The sequence below is a fragment of the Halichoerus grypus genome, chromosome 2, assembly GCF_964656455.1.
Source record: "Halichoerus grypus chromosome 2, mHalGry1.hap1.1, whole genome shotgun sequence".
Lineage (NCBI taxonomy): Eukaryota > Metazoa > Chordata > Mammalia > Carnivora > Phocidae > Halichoerus > Halichoerus grypus.
This window is the reverse complement of record NC_135713.1, coordinates 59,732,209-59,755,724: the sequence shown is the minus strand read 5'-3', so window position 1 is coordinate 59,755,724 and position 23,516 is coordinate 59,732,209. Positions and strand designations below refer to the sequence as shown.

General features: G+C 41.7%; 1 long non-coding RNA gene and 1 pseudogene across 2 annotated transcripts in view; one reads left to right on the top strand and one right to left on the bottom strand.

Moving 5' to 3' along the window:
- The first annotated feature begins 4 nt into the window (after positions 1 to 4).
- Positions 5 to 23,516, top strand: part of LOC118521226 (uncharacterized) — a 66,072-nt gene continuing 42,560 nt past the window's right edge. For both annotated transcript variants that reach the window (XR_013445618.1, XR_013445617.1), the window contains exons 1-2: positions 5 to 308; positions 10,922 to 11,097. This is a non-coding gene — a long non-coding RNA (uncharacterized LOC118521226). The remainder of the gene's footprint in view (positions 309 to 10,921; positions 11,098 to 23,516) is intronic.
- LOC118521230 (ubiquitin-conjugating enzyme E2 variant 1-like) lies at positions 9,793 to 10,475 on the bottom strand (annotated as a pseudogene).

The window sequence follows — 23,516 nt, the reverse complement described above, 5'->3', positions numbered from 1 at the left end:
CGTGCTCGGGAGCCCCCCCTCCCCGGACGGTCGCCCTCCCGCGCAAGCGCTCTTCAACCCCACTCCTTTCTACCTCGCCCCCCACCTCCTCCAGGTACTTCGCGGGCTCCCACCGAGCACGCGCACTCGTACCCCGGCCCCACCCCTCCGCCGCCTCCGTCTGTGCGCACGCGTGCTTTTCCCTGGTAGCGCGCGCTACCCCCCTCCAACTCTTCCACGTCCTCTCCGGCTCTGGCGGGCCGACCCAGCGCCAGGATTCTGCGCTGCCCACCCTGCAAAATGGCGACGGCAACCCTTAGCTGTACTAGGTATGGAGGGCGAGCCGGTTGTAAGTGAGCCAGAGAGCAGCTCGGTTCATCTTTCTCCATCACTTCGTGCCTCTCAGGCCTCCAGACAAGCATAACCGCCTAGGGATTTTGACTTACCTGAAGGCTTGGGCTCAGGAGTTCATTGTTTCCCCAAAGTTAAAGCTTCAGGTGCCAGAAACAGTGGATTACTGATAATTTGTTGGGGAGAAAAGATGTAGCTACTGTCCGGACTTACTCAACTGCTTTTATAGCTCTTTCTTTTCTGAGGAAACATCTCTGAAGTTGAAATCCCTCATCTTTATGTCATTTAGGGGCCTAAAGGGGGCTGAGTGAACCTCTTCCATATGAGCAGGGCAAGAACCAAGCCTGGTTGATTTCTCCAGACACAAGATTTTAAAAGGGCTGCATACCCACAATATGTCCCTATGTAAGATCCTGTGAGGCAGATGTGACTATACCCACTCTGGGGACAAGGAAACGGGCCAAGTGCCCAAATGGATGAAGTGGTAAGACAGGATGCTCTAGCTCAAAGTCCAATGCTAACATTCCCTTTAAAAGAGTTTGGAGGGATAGGTGTGGGTCCAGTCTGAGGCAGTGCAGTTCTTAATCTTTAATACTGCTAAGACTGTTCTGACCTGTGAAGAAAACATATGACTTATAAGAAATGCAGAGACCTCAATTAGACTCTTTGGGAGTGAGTCTGGAAATTATTCTAAAAAAGCTACATCTTGGGGCGCCTGGGTGGCTCAGTTGTTTAAGCGACTGCCTTCGGCTCAAGTCATGATCCCAGTGTCCTGGGATCGAGCTCGGCGTCGGGCTCCCTGCTCCTCGGGGAGCCTGCTTCTCCCTCTGCCTCTGCCTGGCACTCCCCCTGCCTGTGCTCTCTCTCTGTCAAATAAATAAAATAAAATAAAATAAAGCTACATCTTGACAGAGGCTTTCCCACCCCTGGAGCCTCTGGGCACTGGTGCCTTTTTAAGGATTCCCCTAAATTATCTTGTTTACATCAACAGATTAAATAATTTAAGAAATAGTGGAAGGAATAAAAATAGTGAGAGCGGTGCCCCACCTTCTCTCCAAATACAATCTAGTTGGGAAGATAAACTATAATACAGGTGAATCAACCATTAATTAACAGAATCATAATTCTAAATCTGGAGAAATCAGTGAAACTAATATGTGAAAGGGAACAAGCTGTTCCCCACCCCCAACTGAAGAAGAGTCTTCACCAGTCTGGTTCTTGGATCTTTTGAGATGCAGAGTATGGCCAATTGCTAGAGAAAATCCTGAGACTTAGAAGGATATATGTGTAAGGAGCTGAGAAAGGCCGAGAAAGGGAGGGAGGACTACGCAGAGGATTTGAGATTATTTAAAAATAAAATCTTAAAAAAAAAAAAGATTTGGGCATGAGAAAGAATGAGAAAGTCTCATGAGGAGCTATAGGAGAGTGGAGGACCAGAGGTTAGTATTCTTTGAGCCCATGCTAGTATGAGTTGCAACTACTTTGTACTTTCTTTCTGGATTCTGGGCCATGATTATTCAAATGCAGCTCTGCACAGAGCCTGAGCCATGTAGGAACCATATCTCATATAAACAAATACATTTGTTTTTAAAATATTTTAAGCACCTAGTCTAGGTATTATCTCATGGAATCAAGCAGTTAAAAAAAAAAAACTACTTATCGCACTTTTTCAGATTTAGAAATGTAACAATTGCTCACTTCTTGAAATAAAATTATTTAGGCCTATACAGAGTAGAAAAGTAAAAGTGCCTCTCTTTCCATATTCCCAAGGGTTAGTCACCACTAATAGCTGTGTGTGATTTTTTTCCTTCCAGACTATCTATCTACCTATCTATACAGAGAGAGATGATATAGTTGGAGGGTCTTTTGTATATTTTTTAATGTGGATGATTCATATATTGTTCAAGTGGCTTTGTTCAATTTGCTTGCTTTATTCAAGAATATATTTTGGTGGGGTGCCTGGGTGGCTCAGCCGGTTAAGCATCTGACTCTTGCATCTCAGCTCGGGTCTTAATCTCAGGGTGGTGAGTTCAAGTCCCACATTGGGCTCCATGCTGGGTATGGAACCTACTTTAAAAAAAAAAAAAATTATATATATATATATATATACACACACACACACACATTTGGACATTTCCCTACACTAGTACATAATATGGGTATGTTATAATTTACCTGTCCATTTCTCCATTGATGGACACTAAAATTATCTCCATAATTTTACTATGAGAAATGATGCTTTAGTAAATATTATGGACTGAATGTCTATGTACCCCCCCCACCAAATTCATTTGTTGAAGCCCTAACCCTCGATGTGACTGTATTTGGAGACAGAGCCTATGAGGAAGTGATAAAGGTTAAATGAGGTCATAAAGATGAACCCTGGTTCAATAGGGCTGGTACTCTTATAAGAAGAGGAAGAGACATCAGAGCTTGCTGTCTCTCTCAGCTATGTGAGTATGTAGGAGAAGGCACCCTAACCCAGCCTCAAAAACTAAGAAATAAATTTCTGTTGTTTAAGCCACCAGGCCCTGTGGAGCCACCCAGGCGTCCCAGGACTCCTTTAACAAGCACACGAATTCCATTCACGAGGGCTCCATTTTCCTGACCTAATCATCTCCCAAAGACCGCACCTACTAATACAATCACCAACGGGGGTTAGGAGTTCAACATAGGAATTTTGTGGGGACATAAGCATTCAAACCATAGCAATTATTCCTCAACTTCCCTTCTTGATTTCATGTAACTTAGCTGTCTTTCCATGATATAATATTTGAGGCCCACTGCTTTCTTTTTAGGAGTTGCATAATAGTCCATAGGATGGGGGTGCCTGGGTGGCTCAGTAGTTAAACGTCTGCCTTCAGCTCAGGTCATGATCCTAGGGTGCTGGGATCAAGCCCTGCATCGGGCTCCCTGCTCAGCAGGAAGCCTGCTTCTTCCTCTCCCACTCCCCCTGCTTGGGTTCCCTCTCTCACTGTGTCTCTCTCTGTCAAATAAATAAATAAAAATCTTAAAAAAAAAAAATAGTCCATAGGATGTACATATATGCTATTGTTTTAATTCCAGGTTTTATTTATTCCTTCATTTGTTAACGCATTTTGTGATGGAAAATTTCAAACATCACAGAAATTTAGAATATTCTGTTGAATACCCATATACCCATCACTCAGCTTCAAGAGTTATCAACATATAACTACTCTTATTTCATATATACCCTCCCACTATTAGTCTCTCCTCTGCTAGATTGTTTAAAGAAAATCCCAGACATGTATATTTTCATCTATCAATACTTAAGTATGTATCTTTAAGAGATAAGAACAATTCCTCAAAACCTAAATGTAATACCATTATGATCGAAATCAAAATTTTACATAAGTACTAATATTACGAATTATCCAGTTCAGATTTCCCTGATTGTCTCACAGTTGGTTTGTTTGAATAAGGATGCAAACAAGGTCGACACGTTATGCAGGAAGACGTGTTGTCACTTAACGTGTCCCTTTATCCCCTGTAGTTTCTTTAAGTTAGCAGTCAGACCTATAGCTGCTCTGTCAAATGGTTAGTGGGTGCCACTAACTACATGTGGCTAGTTAAATTTAAATTAGTTAAAATTAACTAAAATGTAAAAGTCAGTTCCTCAGTCTCACTGGCCAAGTGCTCAATAGCTATGTAAGGGATAGCACACAAAAACATTTCCATCACCGCAGAAGGTTCTGTGGGACAGCTGTGATACAGAGGCTTCACCAGATTCGTGTTCACCTTCCTGACAAGAACACTTCATAGGTGGTGGGAATACATCCTGTTGTGACAAGAGGCAGATACCGTCTGGTTGTCTCTCTTTTTATGGTGTTATGTTCAGCTATTGTCAGCCTAATTCTTCCTTTGTGAAGTTCTCCATTCACCTAAGTTTTGACTGATCACTGCCTCTATTCATTATTTCTAATTTTATCACTCTCTCTGCATTTATTAACTAGAATTCTTCTATAAAGGAGAACTTTCCCTTATCAACTATTTGGCTACCCTGAAAAATAGTCCATAAGTGATTGTATCTTTCATTTACTTGTTTTACCTGTCTACAAAGATGACTAAGTTTTTTTTTTATCATTTTCATGTACACATGAATTTTAACATAGCTAGTATTTCAACTTATTTCAGTAATTTTTTTTGTTGCTCAAAAATTTTGACAGTGAGATCCCCTTCAAGTTGGCTTTAATGTCTTTGTGAAATGACATTACTTTCTAGTATGATAGAATATTCTAGGCTTCGGGCGCCTGGGTGGCTCAGTCGTTAAGCGTCTGCCTTCGGCTCCAGTCATGGTCTCAGGGTCCTGGGATCCAACCCCTCATCAGGCTCCCTGCTCAGCGGAAAGCCTGCTTCTCCCTCTCCCACTCCCCCTGCTTGTGTTCCCTCTCTTGCTGTCTCTCTCTGTCAAATAAATAAAAATAAAATCTTAAAAAAAGAAAAGGAATATTCTAGGCTTACCTTATACATTTCCTACCCCCGAACTGGATTCAACCATTTCTTTAAGGATCCTGATCCCTTTAATGGGAATGGGATTAGAGACCACATTGTAGTTGCGAACGGTGCTTGTTGCTATGGAGTTAGTTGTTTTTCTAGGACTTTCCAATGGACAGAACTAGGAAATATTTTCTTAGGTAAAAGGCAATATATTATACTCATTGCTTTGCATCTCTTGTTTTCTTTTTCCCTCACTTAGCAGTGTATCTTGGACGTCACTCCATGGCACAGCATGTAAAGCCTTTTTTTTTTTTTTCACATCCCATTTTCTAGCCGCACAGTATGGATGTGCTCTAGTTTACATAACCAGTTCCCTGTTAATGGACGTTTGGGTTGTTTTCAGTTGTGTGCTGTTGCAATTGGTACAGCAATGAAGAGCCTTGTACATGCATCAGTTTGTGTTTTTATCAGGTTTTCACGGCATTATAATGGGTCAACTTGGCTAGGCTGAGCGTCCCTCTATGTTTATAGTTAGGGTGGTTGACAAGAGATATTTTCCCATGAAACTTGATGGGCAGAGGAGAAGCTGCAGCCATTTTGGTTTTCATGCCCAGAAGCTTGGGGCAGGTACTTTTGCGGCTAACACACATGGTAGCGTATTCACTGGCTCACTGGTTTGGTACAGGGCAAAACCCAGGCCTACAACTGCCCCACCTCCCCTTGCATCGTCATTCAGTTTCTACAACTCCTAGGCCTTGTGGATATCTAGCTCAGTGAGAAGGACACCACCTTCTGCAAGACACCCAGTTCCTCAAGGTTGGAGGGAGTGAGAACTGGAATCAGTTTCAGTCTGTCCTCATGGGTTTCAGCTCATGTTCATGGATGTCTTGTCCTTGTGCTCTCTCATTTTATATCCATATATCCATCTATGCTTCCTGACTGACTGCCCTGCAGAATTCAAGTTGCAGTATCAGACATGAAGACAACAGCCTTACAGCTCCCACAATGCAAATGATTTTTGCTAGATGTTGTCTATTCCCCTTTATATAAGATGTAAAATTTTGTATTCCCACCAGCCTGTTTCCTCACAGTTTCATCTATAGAGTATGTTGTGGAACTTTTGGATTTTTGCCAATCTTATAGATAAGTGATATGGTTGTGGACTTAATTTGCACTTGTCTTATACCCTATTTATTTAACCACTTCTCCATTGTTGGATATTTGGGTTATTTTTAGTTTTTCAATGCTGTAGACTATAAAATGATAAACATGCTATTTTTGAAAGATTTATTTATTTATTTTAAAGAGAGAGAGAGTGGGGGGGGTGCAGAGGAAGAGAGAGAATCTCAAGCAGACTCCCTGCTGAGTGTGTGCAGAGCCCAGCACAGGGCTCTGTCCCATGACCCTGAGATCATGACCTGAGCTGAAATTAAGAATGGGATGCTTAACCGACAAGGCCACTCAGGAGCCCCAAATGATAAACATCTTTAAACATACATGTATTCTTGAAAATTAAACCTCCAGGTCAATACCATAGCTTTGTTTTATTGCTTTTTTTTTTTTTTTTAAGATTTTATTTATTTGACAGAGAGAGACACAGCGAGAGAGGGAACACAAGCAGGGGGAGTGGGAGAGGGAGAAGCAGGCTTCCCGCAGAGCAGGGAGCCCGATGTGGGGCTCGATCCCAGGACCCTGGGATCATGACCTGAGCCGAAGGCAGACGCTTAACGACTGAGCCACCCAGGTGCCCTTATTGCTTTGTTTTTTTTAAGAGATGAATGATATACAGTAAAATTCACCTTTTCTAGAGCACGGTTCTACAAGTTTTGACAAATACATAAAGTTGTACAATTACTACTCCAATCAATATAGATAACAGTTTCATCACTCCAAAATCCCCTGATCTTTTTGTAGTCAACCTCACCCAATCACCTCTAGGTCCTGGCAATCACTAATCTGTTTTCTCTCCCTATAGTTATGCCTTTTCTAAATTGTCATATAAATGGAATCCTACAGTACATTGGTTTTTGAGTCTGGTTTCTTTCACTTAACATAATGAATTTGGGGTTTATCCATGTACCAGTTGTTTATTATTTTACTGCTAAGCAGTATTCTATAGTACATATACTGCAGTTTATCAGTTTATTAGATGAAGGACTTATGAGTTGTTTCCAGTTTTTAGCATTTACAAATAAAGCCACTATGCACACTCTTATACTGATATCGATGTCAATATAAATGTTAATTAAAAATTGGGTAACTGGGAACACCTGGGTGGCTCAGTTGGTTAAGCGTCTGCCTTCAGCTCAGGTCATGATCCCAGGGTCCTGGGATTGAGCCCCACATCGGGTTCCCTGCTCAGCGGGAAGCCTGCCGCTCCCCTTGCTTGTGTGTGCGCGCGCGCTCTCTCTCTCTCTCTCTCTGACAAATATATAAAATAAAATCTTTTTAAAAAATTGGGTAACTGTCCAGGAGTGGGATTGCTGGATCATGTGGTAATAGTATGTTTAACTTTATAGGAAAAGGCCAGACTGCTTTTCTAAGTGGTTGTAGCAATTTACATTTGCACAACAGTGTTTGAGAATACCAGTGGCTCCTCCTCCAGGCCAGCAGCTGCTACTGTCAGTTCTTTTTTCCTTATAGCTTTATTGAGGTATCTCAATAAACTTACATGTTTCAAGAGTGTGCAAACTAGGTGGCATGCCTTGGGATTCAGAAACAGTTCATGTCCAACTCAGGGGAACTAAGAAGTCCTTTCAGAGGAGATGGCATTTGAGCTGACTCCTGAAGCATCAGTGAGGGGAACCATGTTCTGGCAAGGAAAAGAAAATGAACAAGTAAATGAAGGGAACACAGGGCTTGTAGGGGACCAGCAAGTCATTCTTGTGCCTGAGGTTACAGTAAGCAAAAAGATCCTTTCACTGGATAGTGGTATTTAGAAATCAAGAGATAGGTGCTAGATATGCAGTAGGAAGTCCTGTATCTGTAAGTGTGTGTGTATTTATATGTTGCATGTATTGTATGTATATGTACATGTACACACACACACACACACAATTAGTTCATATCTCCAATTCCAAACCTACACCATAGGTTTCATTCAGCCTTTCCCTTTCTTTATTTTATTTTTTTTAAAGATTTTATTTATTTATTTGACACAGAGAGACACCGCGAGAGAGGGAACACAAGCGGCGGGGAAGGGAGAGGGAGATGCAGGCCTTCCTCCCCCCCCCCCCCCCGGAGCAGGGAGCCCGACGCAGGGCTCGATCCCAGGACCCTGGGATCACGACCTGAGCCAAAGGCAGACGCTTAACAACTGAGCCACCCAGGTGCCCCCCTTTCTTTATTTTAACTGCTTTCTCCGACAGTGAGAAACCAGGCTCTCACTATCCACAATGTATTTACTTATTGGCTTCAATACACATAAAGTAGTTTCAGAGTACTAATCCATATCTGTGATACAAACAAACTCCTAAGTAAAGTATTTGTGCTCAATTATTTTTTCTTTGGCTTTAGAGGATATTAGTGTGTATAGAGTCAAAATATTCTTTTCCAAAGTTACTTAGGTTGGTTCTTTTCTGCTGCCACCCCCAGTATGGTTATGTTGTTCAGTACAGTTAGGTTTTTGTGTATATTTCATTTTGGGCTCTCATATTTGTTGATTATATTTTGTTCATATTTTTAGTATATGAAACATTTGCATGGCTCTAAAAGTCAGCAATATATAAAAAGGATTGCTCAGAGAGGTGTCCTTACCCTTTCCATCCTATCCCCATCCACTACCTGTACCTAACCAATCTCATTAGTTTTTGGTTTATCCTTTTTGTGTTTCTTTTTGCACAGTTGAGATGCAGAGACCACATTAGGGTGAGGAACTCACCTTGGGCACAGTAATTAACCGGGGGGGGGGAATCTGTAGTCAAAATAAGTAAGATTTTAGGGGTGCCTGCGTGGCTCAGTCGGTTGAACATCGACTCTTGGTTTCAGCTCAGGTCATGATCTGAGGATTGTGGGATCAGGCTCTGCATTGGGCTCCGCACTCAGTGTGGAGTCTGCTTGGGATTCTCTTTCTCCCTCTCCCTCTGCCCATCCCCCACTCATGCTCTCTTATCTCTCTCTAAAATAATAAATAAAATCTTTAAAAATAAATAAATAATATTTTAATGCAATATTTTTTAAAATAAAAATTAATGCAAAAAAATCTGTGATGACAACATATCAAATTTTTAAATAAATATGACCACAGAGCTGAGCCATATTGGAACCTGAGGCAAAAGGAAAAATGTGTGCCCTCATGTACATTTCTTAAGTAGTTTTTTTTTTTTTTTTTTAAAGATTTTATTTATTTATTTGACAGAGAGAGAGATAGCGAGAGCAGGAACACAAGCAGGGGGAGTGGGAGAGGGAGAAGCAGGCCTCCCGCCGAGCAGGGAGCCCGATGTGGGACTCGATCCCAGGACTCTGGGATCATGACCTGACATTTCTTTTTTTTTTTTTTTTTTTTAATATTTTATTTATTTATGTGACAGAGAGAGACACAGCGAGAGAGGGAACACAAGCAGGGGGAGTGGGAGAGGGAGAAGCAGGCTCCCCGCGGAGCAGGGAGCCCGATGTGGGGCTCGATCCCAGGACCCTGGGATCATGACCTGAGCCGAAGGCAGACGCTTAAGGACTGAGCCACCCAGGCGCCCATGACCTGACATTTCTTAAGTAGTTTTTAATGACTGATATTCCCCAAGAACATTAAGGCAGATGATAAAATATTGAAAAATTAAAAAGTAGGTAGACTAATACATTATTTTATTTTATTTATTTTTTATAGCACAACATATATTCCAAATGGACCAAAAATTAGTATCATTTACAATATCTTAAGATAAATTGCCTTTGAATGGGAGCTTCCTTTCCAGTACTTTGAGGTCTATAAGATGTATCTAGAAAATGTAACTGTGGAAAATGAAGACTGTTTAAATTGAATGGGAGGACTGTGGTTTTTCTTTTCAATTAATTGCTGTAACACTGTCCTTGGGGCGGCTGAGGGAGTTTCATGTTTTCTTTAGACATCATTAGGCACCAAAGCTCTTGCAGGACAACTTTGATGCTATTATGAATTCTGCCATTTTGCCAGCACTGATATAGCTCTTGGGTCCACCACTCCATTGAAACTATTAACCCCATTCATATTCATTTTTGTTACAAATATTACAAAGGGGAGGTGCTTCTGGGTATTTAAGACTGTATATTTGATTTTCATAAATTGTCCCAGCTCATGGTGGCTGATGGCCACCTTGCATCACTGTTGCTCCTCACACCATTATTTTTAATTTAAATATTTTATTTATACCAAAACAGACTTTACTATAATTTTACTTAAGCTTAAGTTAATTAAAAATTATTTAAGATTGCCACTTGATCAAAAGAAATGATCAAGGAGCACCTGACTGGTTCAGTCTGTAGAGCATGCACCTCTTGAGCTTGGGGTCGGGAATTTGAGCCCCACATTAGCTATGGTGCCTACTTTACAAAATAATAATAAAATAAAATAAGTGATCAAACGTGGCAATTCTCTCAACTGAAAACAATATAAACAAAGAAGTAGATTTTGAGAATATTTATGAGTTTGCTTCCATTAGAGCCAAGGGTGTATATGTTCCTTTTGTCTAAGCTCCACATGGCTCACACGGCATTGTTGAGCAGATATATGCATAGTTTCGTATTTTCCCCTTCTTCATTACATGAAAGGTAGCATACTATGGGCGCTCTTTACACGCTTTTTTTCGTCCTAGAAATTGCTCCATGTCAGTTCATAGAGAGATGAAGAGATGCTGAGGGGAGTGACCTCTGAAAGGTCAACCAGAAGGTACAATGCCCAACCCGGCAATTGTGCCATATCAGGGGCCGTTTGTGAAGAAGTCATGAAAGCGTCCCACGAGACCCAAGGCCAGCATTTGGGCATCTGCTACAGGAGAATAGTGATGGTAGATTGAACCACCACCATCAAGTTAGACCCTGCTTTGCTTCCTCCCATCTCTCCTTTCCATCCTGACTGGGGCAGCAGGAAGCATAGAGAAGTAGGAGTGAACATAGTGAAGAAATAGAAACAAAAGACCACCCTTTTCCTTCACTCCCACAGGTTTCAAGCCTACATGGGCCTCAGAAGATGTCATCTATACCAGAAATGGAAGCTCAGACTTAAATCCACCCAGATTTTTGGCACCTGAAATGAGACTATTCTAACACCTGAAGTGACGGAAAATCTAAGTGGTCTGCTCAGTATACCACACAGATGGAGAATGGAGAATTGACCAAGTAGGTTTAAAGAGTAAGTGGTGAGAAAGAATAAAGCTACTTCCTGCTGCTCTCCCACCAAGTCCTGCCCATTAAATATGCCACATTCACAGCAGAACCCAACTCAGACTCACACTAGCCAGGGAAAAAAGATACAAAGCAGCATTCAGGTAGGATTTGATAAACAGTGGTATAAGGTGTCATCAAGGTTACTATAACTTAAATTCTCTCTGCTCCACCCTCATCAGCTCTGTTTGTGGTTTGAATTCCCTCATAAGACCAACACAGACAAACTTTTTGTTAATATCTGGGGCTGGGGGTTGAGAGGGTAGAGACATCCTTCATCAAACTGTCAAAGAAAAGTCTCGGGATTTTCTCTAATTTAATTCTTAGGTCACAGGTTCCCCCTCACCCCCACCTATGGCCTGAGAAATGCTATGTGATGATTGTCTCAGGCCTAGGTTACCTGTTCATGTCATCCAGTCCCTGTGGGAGTGGATATGGAAGGAGAATTACAGTGAAGGGTTTAAGCCACTCAGAACCCATTCTGGAATTGAGGAAGGGGTTAGTCATACCCAAGGCACGTGGCTAGAAAATTCAGGATCCGCTAGGTCATTCAGTGAATATTGAAGAGGCAACTTCAGGATATGAAGTGGTCCAGTTCGAGTAGCTATGTTTGTTGTTGGTTGAGTCTATCAATCTACTCTAAACAGTAATAATAGCAACCAGTTTTTAAGTACTTTTTATGGGCCAACCACTGTACTAAATACTTCCTGTGCATCATCTCATTTAATCCTCATTACAACTCTATGGGGCTGGAGCTATTTTAATCTCTGTATTAGTTGGCAAGACTTGCTGTAATGAAGTACCACAGACTGGGTGGCTTAAGAACAGAAATGTACTGTCTCATGGTTCTGGAGGCAGGGAGTCTGAGACTGAGGTGTTGGCAGGGATGGTACCTTGGCTTTTAGAAACATCTTCGTCTCTGCCTCTATCTTCATGTGTCATTCTCCCTGTGTGTGTGTATGTGTCCAAATACCCCCCCTTTTTTAATATTTATGTATTTATTTTAGAGAGAATGAGCAGGGGGAGGGGCAGAGGGAGAGAATCTTCAGGCAGACTCCCTGCTGAGCATGGAGCCCGATGCAGGGCTATAACCCATGACTCATGAGATCATGACCTGAGCCAAAACCAAGAGTCGGACGCTTAATCGACTGAGCCACCCAGGCACCCCCAAATATCCCTTTTTAATAAGGACTTCAGTTGTGTTGGATTAGGGACCCACCCTACTCCAGTATGACCTCATTTTAACTTAACTAATTTTATCTGCAACAACCCTATCCCAAATAAGGTCACATTCTGAAGTATTCGGGGCTAAGACTTTGACATAGGAATTTTTGGAGAACACAATCCAACCCATAACAATCACCATTTTGCAGATGTGAAAATGGGATTAAACAAGTTAAGTAACTTCCCCAGAACCATAGCTAGTGAAAGGGAGAAACAGACCTTTGCTTGCCTCCTAAGCCATGCGTTTACCTCTGCTGTTGGGCTGTCATCAGATCATTACCCAACAGACTATGCTTTCTACAAAGGGAGTGGGACCATTTAGCTCAGCACTTCTCTCCTATGTTAACCTGTTAGAAATAAAGAAAAATAATTTTATATAAATGCATAAGATGGGATAAAGATAACTGATCTGTCTGAACTTACTGCCTCTTCCCTATCATCCTCCTGTATTTTCAGTCCTCCTGCCCAAAGAAGATTTTGCAAAACTTTCCTTTGAATTAAGAAATGTACTTCCCACTATTTCACTTTGGCATTATCTGAAGAGACTTAAGAAGGTTGGTTGAACTGTATTTAATTGAAAAATATGCCATGCACCGGGCGCCTGGGTGGCTCAGTCGGTTAAGCGTCTGCCTTCAGCTCAGGTCATGATCCCAGGGTCCTGGGATCGAGCCCCACGTCCGGCTCCCTGCTCAGCAGGGAACCTGCTTCTCCCTCTCCCACTCCCCCTGCTTGTGTTCCCTCTCTCGCTGTGTCTCTCTCTGTCAAATAAATAAGTAAAATCTTTAAAAAAAAAAAAAAGAGAGAAAGATGCCATGCAAAGACTATGCAATATAAAATTGGAGGCTAGATCAAAGGATAAGCCTAAACTGCCATCTCCCCTCGACTCTTCTATTATCACATTTTTTTTTACTTTTTCTAAATTTTAAGTAGGCTCCATGCCCAACGTGGGGCTTGAGCTCACAACCCTGAGATCAAGAGTTGCATGCTCTGCCAACTGAGCCAGCCAGGCGCCCCTGTTATCACATATCTTAAATCCATTTTCTCATCATACCCTTGCTTGAGACTTCCAGCTGTAGAGAGGAGAGAACAGAGTTCAATGAGAGCAAATGTAAGGACCACCATAGGTGGGGATGACAATCAAGTGGCCGAGATGTACTGTATATGGGTTTCAGGATGTCCCCAAACAGCTTCCTTCGGGATGGAGAAATTTTGCTGCAATGAAGCTTCAACTAATTAGAAGAAGGGACTTCCTTCCATTGACCTCCAATAATAAACTTCACCATGTTTTACTATATTTACATGGCTCTCTTTTCTCGCAGTGAGTTTCTCAAGGGTAAGGAACTAATGTTACTTTTGCATGCTCCCCTAACCCATGGACTGGAAGGACAAAAGGAAGGGAGGGAGGAAATACTAATGCCTCTACATTAAGACTGTACTAAAGCAGCTCATGCTATTTGAATTCTTTATCTGTTTTCTAGGTCTGATCATTTTTTCCTTTTTTTTTTTTTTTCTGGCCTACTATATGACAAAAATTAAAAGAATCAATGATACCATCCACAAGCTAACCCCTCTTTAAGAATATTGCCTCTTTAAAAAAGTATTATTTTCTTTTGCAGAGGGTGGTATAAGTAGAATTAGTGAGCAGAAAGAATGATTGTATACTTGGAAACTATCTTTGCATTTTTTTATGAGGAATTATTCAAATAGGTCATAAGGATTAGGTCACTAAAGTTTAGGATCCACAAGAAATCAGTATGTATAATGAAGGTAGAAAATATTGCAAATCAGCTTTTACAACCCTACTGCAACCTCCTAATAATATAGGATGATCTTGGGAGCAGGCCCTGAGACAAGGATTCAAGCAAAGGTGACTGATTAGGAAGTGCTCCCAGGAAAAGCTGGCAGGAGTGTGGGGAAGTGGGTTGGGAAGAGCATGAAGCCAAGCCAGGGTGTGACATCTAGTGAAGTGCCATGCAGGGTAACTTTGGCTTAGTTCCACAGGAGAGCTCTGGACAGTATAGACAAGACTTACACTGTCCTGATGGGGACCAAGGGAGCTATCAGTGACTGGTTAAGGGCTGGTGTGTGTGTGTTGAGGGTGGGGGAGGGGAGTGGGAATTGTAAATTCCCAAACACTTTTGGCCCTCTGTGCCCAAAGGCACCATGGTGCCAGCAATGTGGGGGCACCCCTTGAACAAAAAGATACAGGTGCTGGCTGTTGGAAGAAAAGGCACATGGGAGATGGTGCCCCAAAATTACAAAGGAAACTGAGGATATGGAGAGAATATGAGCAATTGCACTACTCTTGTGTGCTTCACATTAGATCCAAACCAGTGATTCTTCAGGAGGGTGGATCATCACAATTTCTAGCCAAAGAGATGTATAAGAGGAGATATAGTGGAATGAGCTACAGCCCCTGCTTCTATAGTTGGTCCTAAGGCTATAGTTGATAGTTATCATCTCCTTCTACTACCCACCTGTTCTAGATTCCCTCTCACCTCAGCTAGCACTTTCATTACTCTGAATTGCTTGCCTGTTGGGGCATTCTAGACCTTCACCCCAAGTGGCTTGAGCCTTTGCTTACTGTGTGCTTGTCAGGCCATGGTTCCTGAATTGTCCATTCACAGTTAAAACCAGGCATGGCAGCCTCAAGAGATGCCTAGTGGATTCCCTGAGTTACAGACATGTTTCTCCATTTTCATATTATGTCAAAGCAACTCTATATCCCTATAGAAGGAAAAAGGTCAATTACTCCTGACAATGTAACTTTTTTCTTTGCTGATCTTCTGTCATGAGAAAGTCAAAGTGACCAAGTAGCAGCCAGAGCTTTAAGTTCAGTAGACTATTTATTGTCCCTTGATAGACAGTAAATAAAAGTTCTCTCCACCTACCCTACCCTCTCATCACAGGCCTCTAGATGCACCTAACCTAAAGTTGCAGAGATGAAAAGTACAGAGTCCCTAAGAAGGCCACTGAAAGTGGTGGACAGAGGACCACTCTTAGCTTTCATTCCTTGCCTCGTGGACCTATGTATTCTGTCTAATGGGAAAACAGCTCCATCTTAGTTCTGTGTCCTACTGATAAAACTAAATGAAAAACTACTACAACTCAATAACTCAGTATTTAAATTATAGGGTATCAATTTATATGTAGCACAATTTATATAATAGCAATTTATATATATATATCACATCTGAAGGTCAGTACCCCAGCCCTACAGAGTTATCTTCAGACTTAGCTGCATCTTGTAAAGGCCATTCCAATGTTCTATTAGTCTAGAATTTGGGGTGATGTGATATATGCTAAGACCAATATCTCCTATAGTTACATGTCCATCAATACTCCTCCAGTACCATACCAATACTCCTCTAGTACCATAAAGTGGGCCTCTTGGTCCAAGGTGATATTATATGGGATCTCGTCTCAGCAAGTCAGACTCACTGGTTTTGGCAGGATGAAATAGAGTGGAAGGGGTCTAATATTACCAAATCACCACCAGGTAGCTGGTTGGATGGATCTTGGAGAATGACAGTAGGTTATCATAAGTGTAATCAGTGGTAACTTCTGTTGCATTGCTGTTTCAGATATGGTTTCATTTCTGGCGTGAATGAACACATCTCCAGGACCTGCTATTCAGCTATTGGTCTGGAGAATGCTTTTTCCTCCTTATACCTGTTAATTAAGACCATGAGATATAGTTTACTTTCAACCGGCAGGGCTAGCAATATATTTAAACAGTGTACCTCGGGGCTATTTCAACTCTCAGGCTCTCTGTCATGATCTAGTCTGGAAGCACCTTGATTGCCTTTCTATAGGACATTAAGCTGATTCATACATTGATGATATCATGGTGCTTGGAGCTGGTACGCAGGAAGTAGCAACTACTCTAGGTATCTTGGTAAGACACTTGCATACCAGAGCATAGGAAACAAATCCCACAAAATTTCAGGGGTCTGCCACCTTGGTGAAATTCCAAGGGTCCAGTGGTCTGGGACATATCAAAACATCCCTTCCAACATGAAGGACAAACTTCTGTATCTGTCCCCTTCTACCACCAAGAAAGAAGCACAATGCTGAGTGAGCCTCTTTGGATTTGACAACATATATCTCATTTGGCCGTGCTATTCTAACATATTTACTGAGTGACCCAAAAGGCTCCCAGGTTTCAGGAGGGCTCAGAACAAGTGAAAGTTCTACAGTAAGTCCAGGTTGTGATGCTGCTCCACCATTTGGGCAATGTGACCCAGAAGATCCAATGGTGCTTGAAGTATCTGTGGAACATATGGATGCCACATGGAGACTTTGGCAAACCCCCATAGATGACTCATGGCTCAGACACTTAGGATTTAGGGACAAAGTTATGTCATCCTCTACAGATAACTATTCTTTTGAGAATGGCTTGCTCTGGGCACTAGTGGCAACTAAACATTTGGTTACCAAGTGTTGTCTTACTCATCCAATCAAAGTTAGACATGCATAGTGGCACTTCATTTTCAGATGAGATCAGGCTCAGGTAAATTCAGAAGACGCCGGTAAATTTCATGAGCAAGGGACCCAGGTGCCCATGGTCCTCTTCTCACTTTCATGCTCCTTTCTTTCAATCTGCATTAGGGCAGATTATATTTCCACAGATGGCCACAATAATATGTCTTTTTTTTTTTTTTAAGACTTTATTTATTTTTTCATGAGAGACAGAGAGAGAGAGAGACAGAGGCAGAGGGAAAAGCAGGCTCCCTGCGGAGCAGGGAGCCTGATGTGGGACTCGATCCCAGAACCCTGGGATCACGACCTGAGCTGAAGGCAGACGCTTAACCGACTGAGCCACCCAGGTGTCCCCACAATAATATGTCTTATTCCATGTAGTTTTCTAGAACCTTGACACCCTTCTTTAAGAAGTGGAGTCTATGTACCCTCCCCTTGAACCTATGCCTTGACCAACAGAATTAAGGCAGAAGTGATGTTATGTGACTCCCAAGGCCCTTGGAACACTCACTCTTGGAGCCTAGCCACCATGAGCAAGCCCAGGCAACCTGTGGAGGTGCCTACTTGGAGAGGAACAGAGGCCTAGCCTACAGTCCTGGCTATACCTCAGCCAACAACCAGCACCAACTGGCCAGCTGTGTGATTGAGCCAAATTGAAAGTACATCCTCCAGACTAACTCAGTTAAGTTTCAAAAACCGACTATTCAAACATGGAATACAGATGAGCCAGCCATGCTGAAGGCCCAAATAACGTATTCACAAGCAAAATAAATTATTGTTGTCATTTTAAGCCACTAAGTTTTGGAGTGGTTAATTACATCACTGATACACTCATGTAAGGCCCTAAAGGACCATGTAGAAGAGACATCCTCTTAGTAGGTGGAACTCTAAGCAGTGCACCTGGTCATTTGTCCTGCCTAGAAAAAGAGATGGCCAGGGGGACAGATCTACCATGATTCATGGGTATTTGTCTGGCTAATTGTTTGGCTGGATAGTCAGGAACTTGAAAGGAGCATGATTAGAAAATCGGTGCCAAGGAGGTCTGGGGATAGTTATATGGGCAGAGCTTTCCAAATGGGCACAGGATATGAAGATACTTGTATTTTATGTGAATGCTTATCAAAGAACAACCTCAGCAGAGAAGAATCTCAGTTATCATATGGGCAAGATGACCTGTTCTGCCAACATTAGTCAGCCTCTTTCTCCCATGACTCCTGTCCCTGCTCAAAAAGCTTATGGGAAAAAATGGCCAAAGTGGCAGAAATGGAGGTAATGCATGGTCATGGAAACATGGACTTTTACAGCCCCATCTGCCAATGGCAAATATAAACAATGAGCTTCCAGTGTGGCTCCATTTCCCCAAGGGATCAGTCAGTCATAAGATGTTAGATTGTTTTCATTGGCTCAGTTCCATATTGGAAGGGATAGCATGTTGTTCTCAATGGAGTAGACACCTAACTTTGTATATAGACTTGCCTGTCCTGTCTACAATGCTTCTGCTAAAACCAACATCCATGGACTTAACAGACATTTTCACTGTCATAATGTTCCATAATGCATTCTTCTGACAAAGGAACTTCCTAGCAAATGAAGTGACGCAGTGGACTGATGCCCGTGGAACTCTGGTTCCATGTTTGTCATCATCTGGCAACATTGAATGGTGGGATGGCCTGTGAAGATTCAGTTATATTCTCAGCTAAATGGTAGCATCTTGTTGGGCTGGAATAATGTTCTCCATTATGCAGTATATGCACCAAATCAATGACTAATATATAGCCAGGATTTGTGGAAATCAAGGAGTAAAAACAAGAATGGTTAATGGGAGAAAAGCCCCTTCCATTTCCACCCCTAGTGATCCCTAACAAGTGTTTTGCCTCCCATTCTCTTAACATAGCTGGTCTGGAGGTATTAGTTCCCAGGGAAAGAAGGCTTCCACCAGAGGTTATAGCAATGATTTCATTAAACAGGGAATTGAGACTGCTGCCTGACCATTGTGGACTCCTCAGGCAAAACGGGAGTTTTTGTACTGACTAGGGTGAGTGATCTTGAACTATCAAAGGGAAATTGGGTCACTAGAATACATTGTGAGTAAGGAGGACTATGTGTGGAATGCAGTCATTTCCCTGGGATGCATCTTAGTTCTGTGTCCTACTGATAAAACTAAATGAAAAACTACCACAACTCAATAACTCAGTATTTAAATTACAGAGTATCAAAGGTGGAGTGTGACTCAGCTAGAGGAAGTAATCCTTTGCAAAAAAGATGGGCCTTTATATCCTGTTTTGAGAGAGGGTTAGCATGCTTTTTATTGTATGAGGGATACTTGCAACATGTTAGCTAGAAGCATGATTTTGCTATTGTCTTTATTTGAAAGATAAATATGGTTGATAGAGGTAAGGTGGACTATGGTGGTTTTGTAGGGTACCAACCAGGCTAAACTGGAACTGTGTTACCTGGAATTCCCTTCCCTTAACTCATAGTTTAAGATTCGTCACAAGAAAAGTATGCCTGAGATTTGGAAGATGAGAGCAAACTAGCAGGCATTAGGGCCTGAAGATCAGTATGGGGGAGCTCCAGGTGTTGCTGCAATGTGCTTACCTTGTCCCTCATCTGCTGGCTCCTCCTCTGCATTTTCTCCTTCAGTTCCTCTGTGTCCTGGGCCAGGTGCACAGCAAAGGGCACCAGCTTCTTCTGCAGGTGATCCATGGCATCAAGGTTGGAGACTCTGAAAAACAGATGTGGGTTCCAGTATGTCTTCCTGTGTTCCAGTGTATCCCCATTCTCTCCTGCTTTGCATTCAGTTTTTATTTCCCACTTCTAGCCCTGTTGACCCATTGCAACTTTAGCCCAACACCAGGCACAAAGATTTCCATAGACTTCTTCATTGGCTGCTCTTTGTGGTCCCTGGCTAATGACTTCTCTCTGTTCCTCTAACTGTCCTCTTCCAGATTTTTCTGCCCCAACTAACCCTAACCTGACCCTGACCCTGACCCTGACCCTGCAAATTTCTGTTAAAAACAAGACAACAGGTGCAAAATAGAGTCACTTATGCTAAGCCCCTCATCACCAAACCAAGATTTAATTTAATTATAGTTTCAGATCTCCCAGAAATGGAATCTTTATAAACCAGTCAATTAGGAATCTCCTGATCAGTGCTAGTTAGGTAATCTGCCTGATAGACCCCTGCCATCCCCTAAAGGAAAATAACCTTACAATAACCAACCCACTTGTTTGCCTAGTATAACTTCCTTGTTCCTGCTCCCTTCTGCCTGTAAAAGTTTTTCATTTTGTACAGCTCCTTGGAGCTCCTTTCTATCTGCTAGATTGGACGCTTCCCAATATAAGTAGATTTTGGCTCAAATAAACTCTTAAAAAATTTTTTTTTTTTTTTTTTTTTTTAAAGATTTTATTTATTTATTTGACAGAGAGAGACACAGCGAGAGAGGGAACACAAGCAGGGGGAGTGGGAAAGGGAGAAGCAGGCTTCCCGCCAAACAGGGAGCCTGACGCGGGGCTCGATCCCAGGACCCTGGGATCATGACCTGAGCCGAAGGCAGACGCTTAACGACTGAGCCACCCAGGCGCCCCCCTAAACTCTTAAAAAATTTTTCATATGCCTCCATTTATTTTTTAAATTTTATTTATTTTTTTAAGTAACTCTGTGCCCAACGTGGGGCTCAAACTTATGACCCCAAGATCAAGAGTCCCATATTCTATCAACTGAGCCAGCCAGGTGCCCTATTTTTTAATATTTTAAACACACTTAAATTTGGGGCTGCCTTCAGCTCAGGTCATGATCACAGGGTCCTGGGATCAAGCCTCACATAGGGCTCTCTGCTCAGTGGGGAGCCTGCTTCTTTCTCTCCCTCTGTGATCTCTCTCACTCTTGCTCTCTCTCAAACAAATAAATAAAATCTTAAAAAAATAATAAAATAGGGGTGCCTGGGTGGCTCAGTTCGGTAAGCATCTGCCTTCGGCTAGGGTCGTGGTCCCAGGGTCCTGGGATCAAGCCCCATATCGGTCTCCCTGCTTAGCGGGGAGCCTGCTTCTCCCTCTGCCCTCTGCCCCTCATAAATAAATTTTTTAAAAATAATAAAATAAAATAAGCACACTTAAGTTTTAAAAAAATATTTCGGAAATTCAAATTTAACTGGATGTCCTATATTTTTATTTGCTAAATCTGGTAGTCTTAATTGAGGAATAACAGACAGTGATGTCTGCTATTATATATAGGATTTTATATACATACTTGGTCTTTCACTCTGTCTAAAAAAAGAGATGGCCAGGGCTATAGATCTACAGTGATTCATGAGTTTGGTAGAATTAAACAAATCATCAATTTTGATCCTTAATGAAATAATAGGTCCAGTTCATGATCTCAAGGAACATTCATATAATTAGGAGAAATGTTTAGCATTTTTACAGTGGAGGGACCAGGGCCACACCACCTGAACCCACTGATCCATCTTAGATTCTCTGAAAGAAGGATAACAGACAACGGGATGCAGTAGAAGGTACACAAGGGTGCTCATGAGCTCCTGTTGTCAACAAACAAAATTCAGTCTAATCAGGTCTTTAGAATAGCTACCAGCTTTCAGGAAATACAGGGTATAGTAGAATAAGTTAGATGATATCAAGAAAAAACAATCAACCAAATACATAATGTGAAATGTTCCACACTTAAAAAAATAACCTGGTTTCTCCAACAAATCAAAGCACAAAAAAGACGAGTGAGGCCTGTGTCAAAGAAAAGAAACTGATGAGACCACAGCCATGTTTGGATTCGGAGTCAAAGAAACCAGTCAGTCGTAAAACGTCTTTGAATATTGACTGGTATTGGATATCTCATGACTAGTTGAAGAAATGAGATCCACGATCACAAGTTTTATACATAATACTATTTCATTTTCCCCCTCTCTCTCTTTCACTTACTACATTACATAGAGCAAGTTCAAATATTTAATACAGAGTTTATCATTTAGCACTTAGATTACAGGGTATCAATATGTGGTTATACTGGAAGAGGAATGAACATCACTTAGAGATGGATGCAGTGATGTTTGGGTTTCTTTTTGGGGATGAGCTCATTTTTGTTTGTATGAGGTATGAGTCCATTAGGAAAGTATGTTGATTCTGGTTATTATTTTTGTTTGGAAGATGTTTTTAAGAAGATTTTATTTATTTATTTATTTATTTATTTATTTGAGAGAAAAAGAGTGAGAGAACATCAGAGGGAGGGGAGAAGCAGGCTCCCCGCTGAGCAGAGAGCCCAATTTGGGGCTTGATCCCAGGACCCTGGGATCATGACCTAAGCCGAAGGCAGACGCTTAACCAACTGAGCCACCCAGGCACCCCTGGAAGATTTCTTTTTTTAAGATTTGTTTATTTATTTGAGAGAGAGAGAGAGAGAGCATGAGGGGGAAGGGCAGAGGGAGAGGGAGTGAGACTCTCAAGCAAACTCCATGCTGAGAGTAGAACCCGACGTGGGGCTCAATCTCAAGACCCTGAGATCATGACCTGAGCCAAAACCAAGAGTCAGAATCTTAACCAATTGCACCACCAAGGTGCACCCCTTTTTTGGAAGATTTATTGACAGAAGACTACATACAGATGCTGTGTTCCCAAATGGGTGGACTGTAGCAGATATTACAAATTGGCTCATTCAGCTCCATTCAGCCACTTTGTGTAATGGCTTGCTGTCTGCTAAAAACTGAAAAGCAAAATACTGCATTTCCCAGACTCTCTTACAGCTATAATTTTTCAGATGACCTACCTTCAATCTAGCAGTGTGCCCATATGAAATGTGGACAATAAGAACCAGTATTATAAGACACAAACCATAATTCTTCTGCTTCTGCTACCAAGATCATAGAGGCATTTGGACTTTCATGGCATTTGTAGTAGAAGACCCAGTGTCCAATTCCAGTTTTGTTGGGGGGTGGAGAGGCATCCATTTTAATAGTGTAAATCATGAGAAAAGCACTAGGAACCTAGAACTTGCAACTGTGATGACAACTTTCTTATTCCCAGCTTCCCAAAGATGGCAGGGGTGGCTGCCTTGGTGAGCCAGTTCCACACTGTGGTTCTGGAGTTCATTCCTGGGAGCTCATCAACTCTTCCAAATCTTCTAATGATTTAAAATAACTAGTAATAAATCTTGGCTTCCAGCTAGAGTAGATTATGTTATCTACAATGGCACCTTGACCCATACAATTGGTAATACCTCGAGGATTCAAGGAAACACGCCCTTTCACATCCCGCTGATTGGAACGTAAGTTGATACAACCAAGTTTTTTGTGCCTTTAAAACTCATATCCTTTGATCCTATTATTTACTTATACAGATATATTCTAAGGAAATAATCAGAGATGCTCTCAAAGCTTTGTGGCACATACAATGACAATATTTGGCAGTTGTTAAAAATGTTTTAAACCATAGTGAATGACATGGAAAAATATTCATGATGTCATGTAAAATGAAAAAGGCAGTTTATATATATACATATTTCAGCATATGGGTGAAATGACATGATTCTTTGGATTTGTTTCAAGATATTTCAGGAAAAAAGAAAAGCAAGCCAGTAGAGGGAGAGATGAAATACAATTAACAAAATGTTGATAATTATTGAAGCCAGGTGTTGGGCAGATGGAGATTCATTATAGTTTTCT